Genomic DNA, 8,325 nt, shown 5'->3' with positions numbered 1-8,325 from the left:
TTATGCCAGGCTTAGGCCAGGCTTATACCAGGCTTATGCCAGGCTTATGCCCCCTGCACTGCAACACTAAATTAGAGCCCTGTACCTTAAGTTTTTTGGAGGAGGCAATAAATTTACACTGTTATGTAAGCTGTATATTGACTACTTTTCATTGTTCCAGAGTTTTATTTCTCCAGTGTTGACCCATGCAAAGATATAATTAAATTACTGCAGAAATGTGAGGGGTGTACTCACTTTTGTGAGATACTGTATATATATATATATATATATATATATATATATATATATATATATATATATATATATATATATATTTATAAAGTCCCTGCTCTCTGCTTGAAGGTGAGGTAGTCAGTGGAATCAGCTGGTGGAGTTTTTGGTTGGAAAGAAAACCTGCAGCCTCTTGGCCCACCATGGCACTTGTTTGACATACCCGGCCTAAAGTTTATCTTGGTGTGGTGCTTTGCTGTAGATTTTGGGACTTACATGAGTTACCGTGGCGTTGGAGAACTGATGGGGGTGTGGCTTGTGCACAGTTTAGTTAAACAATAACCAGCAGTGGAGTCACATGGTTTTTATACTGTGTCCGTGTATTGTAGCATACGCGGGATTTTGATTTTCTTAAGCTTCTGGATAATTTAGTGACACTTCTTAAAATAAAGAGTTTATCTTGTTTTAAACCTAAAGAAAGGTGAAGTGGATTAATGCTGCAAGACACAAGAAGACACGCGTATACCATGACTATCGGCTCAAACAGTTTAGACTCCCATACACAGGATTAACAGTAACAGATACTACAAGGTTCATTAGACCAGGATATGCAGTGGCTAAGTTCTCCACTGCCTGTAAGTGGGCTGGTAACTTCACCTAACCTTGAGTGTTACATAATAGAGTCCCAGTTTAGCCTGGCCACATTCCCTCTGCCACAGCCTTTAGATGTGTATCCTCATGAAGAAGAGTTTACAGGTTGGAGCAGCATAGACCACAATAGCAGTAGTAAAACCCACCCTGCTGCCTACTCAGAGCTGCTTCATCCTCTCAGTCATCTCTGAGCAACATCAGCCAGGTCAGAGCTCAGCTGAGGCAGTCCAGATGGATGTGCCCTGTAAAACCCTCCTGTACTCATTTACAGTGCAGCTGATCCCCAGACACACACACACACACACACACACACACACACACACACACACACACACACACACACACACACACACACACACACACACATTAAACCCACAAAGAAAGAGAAAGAGACACAGAAAAGTATAAAATACAATGTCTACATTCGTGTTTATTCTGTGCATGGTGTTCTTTTATTACATGACTTCCCGTGGTGGATAGCTGTGAGGGTTCATGTCAAAGAAAAAACTTTGCTTGTTTCCAAGTTGAAGAGGGGTGACAGCACGGTGAGGAACTAGGACATGTTGGAAAGGACTGTACAGAATATCATGTTCTAAAAAAGCATCATGTTCAAAAATTGACAAATATGAAGTATGTGAAGCAAACGAAGCATGGCCTTAAGATTACAGGCAGTGTGTACTCAGCAGGACTCTGACTCCAGCTGCCAAGACGTGTTCTTAAACTAACCGGGACAAGGTCAGGGCTCAAAGATAGCTGTTAGTGAATGTTTGAGGCCTCTAACACTGCTTCACTTTGCCTTCTCACTGAGACATTCAGGCTGTGACCCAGTCTGCTGGTGTAGTCACAGGGACCTGTTAGCAGAGTTGGTACCCTAGCTCCTGAAAGGGTTGGAGTCTTGAGCAGACTGATGTCATCGTAAACACAGATGCTCACCGGTTCCTGAGTGGTTAAGACAGGTCTATCAAATTTGCATCAAAAGACAACTCTGGAAAAAAAAGGGGCGTTCCGCTTTGGTCAAATGGGAGATCAACACAGATAAGTTCCTCAAAGAAGCTTTAAATGTCTCCAAATTATGTTTTTGGTCCCACAGGGCACTGGTCTGGGCCTTCTTTCATTCAAAGCTGAAGACAATGACAGCTTTTTCTGTTGTAAACCAAATATTAGATGTCCAGTGCAGCTGATAAAAATTTGTTATGCTACAAGTTTTTTTTTTTTTTTTTTTATGGCCCAGGATGGTGTTACCATTTGGGGGCATGATCCTACTTTAAAGCATTACACACCAAAGGATTGTTCATTTTTCATGAAATCACATTGGAACGACTAATATCTGGTGGCAACAGAGATAATTAGTCTGTTACAGGCCAACTGAAAGAAAAGTACTGCAAGTCCAGAAACAATGCTAAATGCTACAGCATCACGTTTACCAGTTACTTATCACCAGTCCGCATGAACTCAATAACCCTACCCACTTTAAGAAATCATTTCTGATGCATCTTCTCAACTCTGGGTAAAGAATTTACATTAGCTACAGACACTAGTGAGCCCTTCAGCTAATTTTATTATCACCCCTGGTTTGAGTTGTTTTAAGCTGAACATCAAATCTTGGCTAGCTGAAGTAGAGTCATAGATTGTATAACACATGGACGTACTCTGTGTGACACCACCTGTGTGTTTCTGAAATAGAGTTTTAAAGCGAATCGTCGGCAGAGGCCTGTTAAAGCACAATTTATAGCAATAATCTGACACATAATACATTTTTGCCCCAAATGTTTTTTTTTTCCAATCACATTTTGGATCATTGTTGTATATTGGGCTCTAGCAGGTCATATATGGAACAGTCTCCACGCATACAATTATAGGGTGCCCACCCAAAATGTGCCTCTAGTTGGGGGAAGTCAGGTTCTTAATATCCTCTAAACTTCTGGGTTAGTAAAAAAGTAATCCTCCGTACAGCCTGTACCGATAGTGAATTTAATGGTTCAGATGGACACAGCTTTTTTGGCTAGGTGCATGGTTTCTGGTACTTCCAGAGCCAGCTTCAAGCTAACACTGAAGAAACAGCAGATTTTAGCACTTTAACATTGTCCCATAGTTTTAGACCAGAGGTTGCTGCTTGAGTAGAGTTGATCTGGGGTTTAAAATTCATGGTCTTGATAATCTGTTTGACTTAGTGCCCCCTAAAGGCTCGGAGTCCTTTCGTTGTTTTAAGCCCCGTTTCCACCAAGCAGTTCAGTTTGGTTCATCTTGGTACAGCACACATTTTGTGGTGTTTCTTTTGACTAAAACTGGGACAGGTCCCCAAATTACTGACTGGTCCCACTTTTTGGTAACCTTCTTTGGGGGTGCCTGACAAAGCTTGATTGTTCTTTGTGTTAAAGAGCCACATTCCACTCACAAAGAAGACGAATTGCTGAATGCCTTCCATCATTGCTCTTTGTTTACTGTGTCATGTTTTTTCTTCTTTGTTAGATTTATTAGCAGGGCACACTGTGTCACGCTGCTATGCCGTCATTCTATTACGTAGCTGGTGCAGCTATCAGCATCCAGCTTACACGCTGTCTACCAAGAAAGGCACAGTTGGCTGTGGAAACACAAACAGGATCAGGCTTTACTGATCTATACCAAACTGTACTGATCCGTCCTGGACCACTTGGTGGAAACAGAGCTATGTCTACAGGGTCTACTGGGCAGGCTGGTGACTGGTGTTAAAATTCACCCCCTCCAGCTCCTGTGCCCCCTTGAGGTGGAGCTGTAAATAAAATGATTCCTCAGGTGCAGCAGTTTTTTCATTCATTTTAACTTGTGTTTTTCTGAACAGACATTGTTTCTGAACATGCAGTATGAAGCCATCAGGCCATGTTAATCAAAAATCAGCGGCTTTTTTAACATGCCTTTTGAGTGCCTGTGATTCTTTACAGCTTTACACTCATTACCCCTACTCAAACAGAAACAAGAATGATTAATAAAAGCAGACCTAAGAGCCAAGTCATGCTGTAATTATCCATTACAGAAATCTGAAGTCCCCCTCTGTGTGTGTTGATAACTGGTGTAATAAATGAGTGTAATTACCCTGATTAGGTCCCTGTGAGGTGACGATCTGAGCTTTTTTTCTCAATCAGATAATTATCCAATTAGGAGCATGAATGCAGAGGCTGTGATGAAACGTGCTGATCACTGCGCTCCTCTCTCTGCATGAGTACACACTGCCCACTGCGCAGGAAAGCTGAAGCATATGTAGAAACACTGCAGACATCCTGCTTGGTGCCCTCAGTACAAAACCATAATGTTACAGAAAACTGATCTAAAACACACACACACACAACAAAAAGACAAAGGAGGAGGAATAAATAAAGAAAGGATGGCTTCAGTAAACTGTTGTCTCTCTGGTCCTCAGAAAACCCAATCTACGAGCACTACGACAACAAGAACAACTAAAAGAACCAAGAGATGGACGGATCGCACAACAGAAGCTCCAACTCTGAGGAGGGTGGAAGGTTCCATAAAATCAATCTTTTTTTTACATAAATTGAAAAAATATTTTTTCACATTGAGAGGGAAAATAAAATATTTACTGTACAAGAGATGACACCAAACTCATGTTAGAATTTGAGAGGGATCTGAGTCCCGGTGCCACGAAAAATCACCCACAATCCCTTTGTCAAAGCAGTTTGAAACACTCTGTTTAAAAAGTTATCGATCACCAATTCTGATGGTAAGAAAAGCTGTAGAAAAATAAGGTACCAGGAATCTCAAGATTAAAAGACCAAATGCCCTTGAAAATTTCTTTAAAATCTCCAGACAAATTGGAGAGGAATAAATCCACAAATGCTGTACTTTGTTTTCTTTTTTCTCCTCTAGAAAATATTTTTTTTCTGTTTTCATCCAGCGGTTGATCTTTTGGCAGTATCTGGAACAAGAGGGGATTGTGGGGAATGCTTGTAGGGTCCGTCTCCTTCTTCTCCTGAGGGTTAAAGGTCAGAGTTCAACATCCAAAACTGGTTCCTTCTGACGTGGTCTGGTGGGTTCAGGTTCAGGTAGACGCAGTGCAGTCAGGTTGATGGCTGGGTAAGGAGAGTGCTGCTGGAAAATGGTGTGATGGAGATACAAGAAAGGAGAGAGGTGAAGCTGAGAGGTAGAATGAGAGAGGGGGGGGAGGGGGGGGGGGGGGGTTGAAGGAAAACATGTTAACGATGACAGGAAAACATCAAAGCTTCAAAGATTCAAAAATAATAAACCATTTTCCTGACAACCTTCCCTTCATCAGGTCACGGTCAGATGTGAGCACAAAGCTGAGCAACAGTTTGGATCCACTAAAGTGAAGCTGAGGATAGAAATGGCTGCTGCTAAAACCTCTGGGTTCATTCATCCCTCAGAGGAGGGACGTTATGCATAGCTAAGTGCTGCCTGAGTGGCAGCTTGTTGTGGTAGCTCTCTCTTCGGTCCTCTTTCTCCTCCTTTTTGGTTCTCTTTGTATTTGGAGCCCATCATTACTTTTTGGCTCATCAGGTGGCCATTGACACCAAACTTAACTTTTTTAGCTTCTGTGTGTCTGGAGATCCTGCATGTAACCATAGCCTCATTGTTTACACACAGGATTTCAGCTGTCAACAGCCAGTAGCATTATGATGCTAACCAGTGCTCGGTCCAATGTACCCCACAGGCTGAGGAGAAGGAGTTAAAGATGGCTTTATGGTACTGCCATGCGTGAAAAAGAGACGGCATGGACCTGTCCTTCTATCCATTGTAATTGGGAACATGAGATCTATCTCCAACAAGATGGACGAGCTAGCCATGCTAACTCAGCACTAGAGGGAATACCAGGAGCCTGTACTACGAAGCTGGATTAAGTAATCCAGGATAACTCTACGACAACTCGCTGAACTTCACCGGATCTCCGTTATCCAGATCTGCTGTACTACGAAGCTCGTTATCAACTCGATAAGTGAATCTGGCTGGGATCTATGCACGCACACATAAAATGGGCGTGGTTAGCGGCCCTGGAGCATTTTCCACAATGGAGAAGAGAGCAGCCTACTTTAAGGCGGAGGAGCAGCAAATAATACTGCAAAAATACGAGGAGTACCACAGTATAATCCAGGCCAGGAGCAACACGACTGCGGCCGTGAGAAGCCGGAGGGATTGCTGGCAAAAAATTGCCAACTCTGTGGATGCATACATTTCCAAAATGCTGATATTAATAGACCTATCTCATCACGTGACGACACGGGCAGTCAGGTCCTTATTCATTCATGTTGTCAGTCAGTGTGTGTGTGTGATCAGCATCATATCTGACCTCATAATTGGAAAGAGTCCACTCTCCTACAAATCCCAAGGAAAACGCTCATTATAGGCAGTTTGTATTGCAGATGCAATAGCAGTGGGGAAAAAAGGAGGTGGGAGCAAATAAAAATAAATATAAAAACATCCTTCAAAGTGGTCAGTATGAAGGATTCCATTTGCACACATTTCTACTTTTCCCTGACAATGTCTCAGTTAGGATGATCAGTAAGATATTGTTTGTTCACAGCCCATAAGAAAAAATGTTGGTCCAAAAAGACAGGGGGTGGTCCCAGGCCGGAGGACTTCACTCCGGCTGAGCAAATTGGTGACTGAGCGGTCTTTCATGCCCGCCCGAGAGAACCGATTGGTCAGCGGGCGGTCTGTCACACCCAGTGAGCTCTTATCCTGGAACTTAACCTGCTCCAGACCAGGTTTGATGTTCAGCATCAGGTACAGGGGCAACGTGTCTGGATAAAAAGAGATCCACATTCGTAGTACGGAAAACCCAAAACTTATCCAGGAAGTTATCTCTCTACTAGCTAATCCAGCTTCGTAGTACAGGCCCCAGAAGGCAGAGTAGCGTCATGCTATTCACAGACATGGCTAACAGAGCTAACACCAGACACCAACGCCACACTGGAAGAGCTTCACCTGCTGTGAGCAGACAGGATCCAGGAGACAGAGACTGAACAGACTGCTGAAGAAGCTCAGTTCTGGACCCTGTGGAGGTGGAGGCTGATGGAGAATGATAGACAAGCTGTCATCTCGGATAGACTTTTTTTTCTAGTTTGCACTTTTTATAATAGACCATTTGAGTATTCTACTCATTGTTTTTGCACTATATACTTAATTGTTTTGCTGTTTTTATCTGAATTGCTCTTCAATGGTTAATAAAGGACATTCTATTTTATTCTATTCCATTCTATTCTATTCTACCCATCTGTATGTGATGAGTTTCAGTTTCACTGTAAACGGTAAGCTCCACACAGGCTGTACTCTGTCTCCTGTCAGAGGTCTGGTATTAGAAGATTATCAATTACAACAAAGTCTTTAAGTCAAATTGAGATTGATAAAATTTACAGTTGGTTTTTTTTTTCTATAAAACTGTCTTTGAGTTTAATGATGGCTCACCTGTCTGGATGTCAGGTCTTTCTTTCAATCATAGAAACAGTGTAGTATCTTATATTTCCATCACTGAAATGTAGCTGCAGTCTGAGCTGGGCGACTGTGTGAGGACAAACCATGAAAAAGACAGGACGTGGTATAAATGGCTCTGTGTGTGCTGCTTCAAAGCCTCTCAATAAATGTCTGCTCCTGTTTATAGAGTCAGAGTGGGGAAATGTTTCAATGGAACTGAGTCTAAATTTAACAGTTCAGACTCAGATTTCAGTCAGAGCCTGACGTCCGTAGAGAGCACGTTAAACTCTGACTAATGATGGAGATGTAAGGGTTTGGCTTCTCCAGCTTTACTCTGATGTAAACACAGTGAAGCTGACTGAACATGCCAGTTTAACAGAGAACTCAACAGAGAGCTCCATGGGACGAATGGAGCCCTCAGCTTTGTCTGGCAGGCTCAGCAAACCTCAGGTTACTACTGATAAGCTTTAACAGAACAGATGCTGGCCAAATTTTCAGTGATTGAGTGTATACTTAACTTTCTCATTGAAAGTTACCTCACCCCTTTTCATCATTAACTTTTTCAACAAAGATGCTCGACAACATCCCGTGTTGAGGGATGATTCAGAAGGTGAATGCAGCTCATTGCACTCTGTGTGCAGGACACTATGTTCTGGTAAGAGGTAGTTTAACACCTTGGTTACATTAAAGTGGGGGCAGAGGAGGTGGTGGTGGTGGTGTGGACCCCCCCTTCCCCTCCCATGGCACAATTGTTGAAAAACCCTCTTTGAAGCCAGAACATGCTCAAGTGCCCTGTTTGGAGCCAAAAAAACACTATCTGACCTCTCGGCTGGAAAAACTACACGAAACTGCCCTTTCAAGTGGCAAAACCGCATGCTGTTTGTTCCTTTTCTTTTTTCCCTCTTTCTTTGCCCCTACCCTTTTAAAAAATCTGTGCAAACCACTGCATCATTTCCTGTTTCAATGAGAAATGTTCTTTCATTTTGAAAGGACAAAAAGAGAACTACATATTAAGGTTACAGGAGTGATAGAAACAGCTATAGTAGA

General features: G+C 42.5%; 1 protein-coding gene across 8 annotated transcripts in view; it reads right to left on the bottom strand.

Moving 5' to 3' along the window:
- Positions 1-1,271: 1,271 nt before the first annotated feature.
- epb41a (erythrocyte membrane protein band 4.1a) overlaps positions 1,272-8,325 on the bottom strand; it is a 105,341-nt gene continuing 98,287 nt past the window's right edge. For 6 of the 8 annotated variants that reach the window (XM_074686238.1, XM_074686242.1, XM_074686247.1 and 3 more), the window contains one exon: positions 1,272-4,986. The gene's annotated coding sequence lies outside the window, so the exon portion shown is untranslated. The remainder of the gene's footprint in view (positions 4,987-8,325) is intronic. The other 2 variants (XM_074686240.1, XM_074686241.1) reach the window with 2 other exon arrangements.

The sequence above is a fragment of the Halichoeres trimaculatus genome, unplaced genomic scaffold (assembly GCF_033239565.1).
Source record: "Halichoeres trimaculatus isolate MK-OKI-2021-1 unplaced genomic scaffold, fHalTri1.1 fHalTri1_scaffold_14, whole genome shotgun sequence".
In the NCBI taxonomy this organism is placed as follows: domain Eukaryota; kingdom Metazoa; phylum Chordata; class Actinopteri; order Labriformes; family Labridae; genus Halichoeres; species Halichoeres trimaculatus.
Note: the sequence above shows the minus strand (reverse complement) of the source record. Positions and strands in the feature narration are given on the sequence as shown.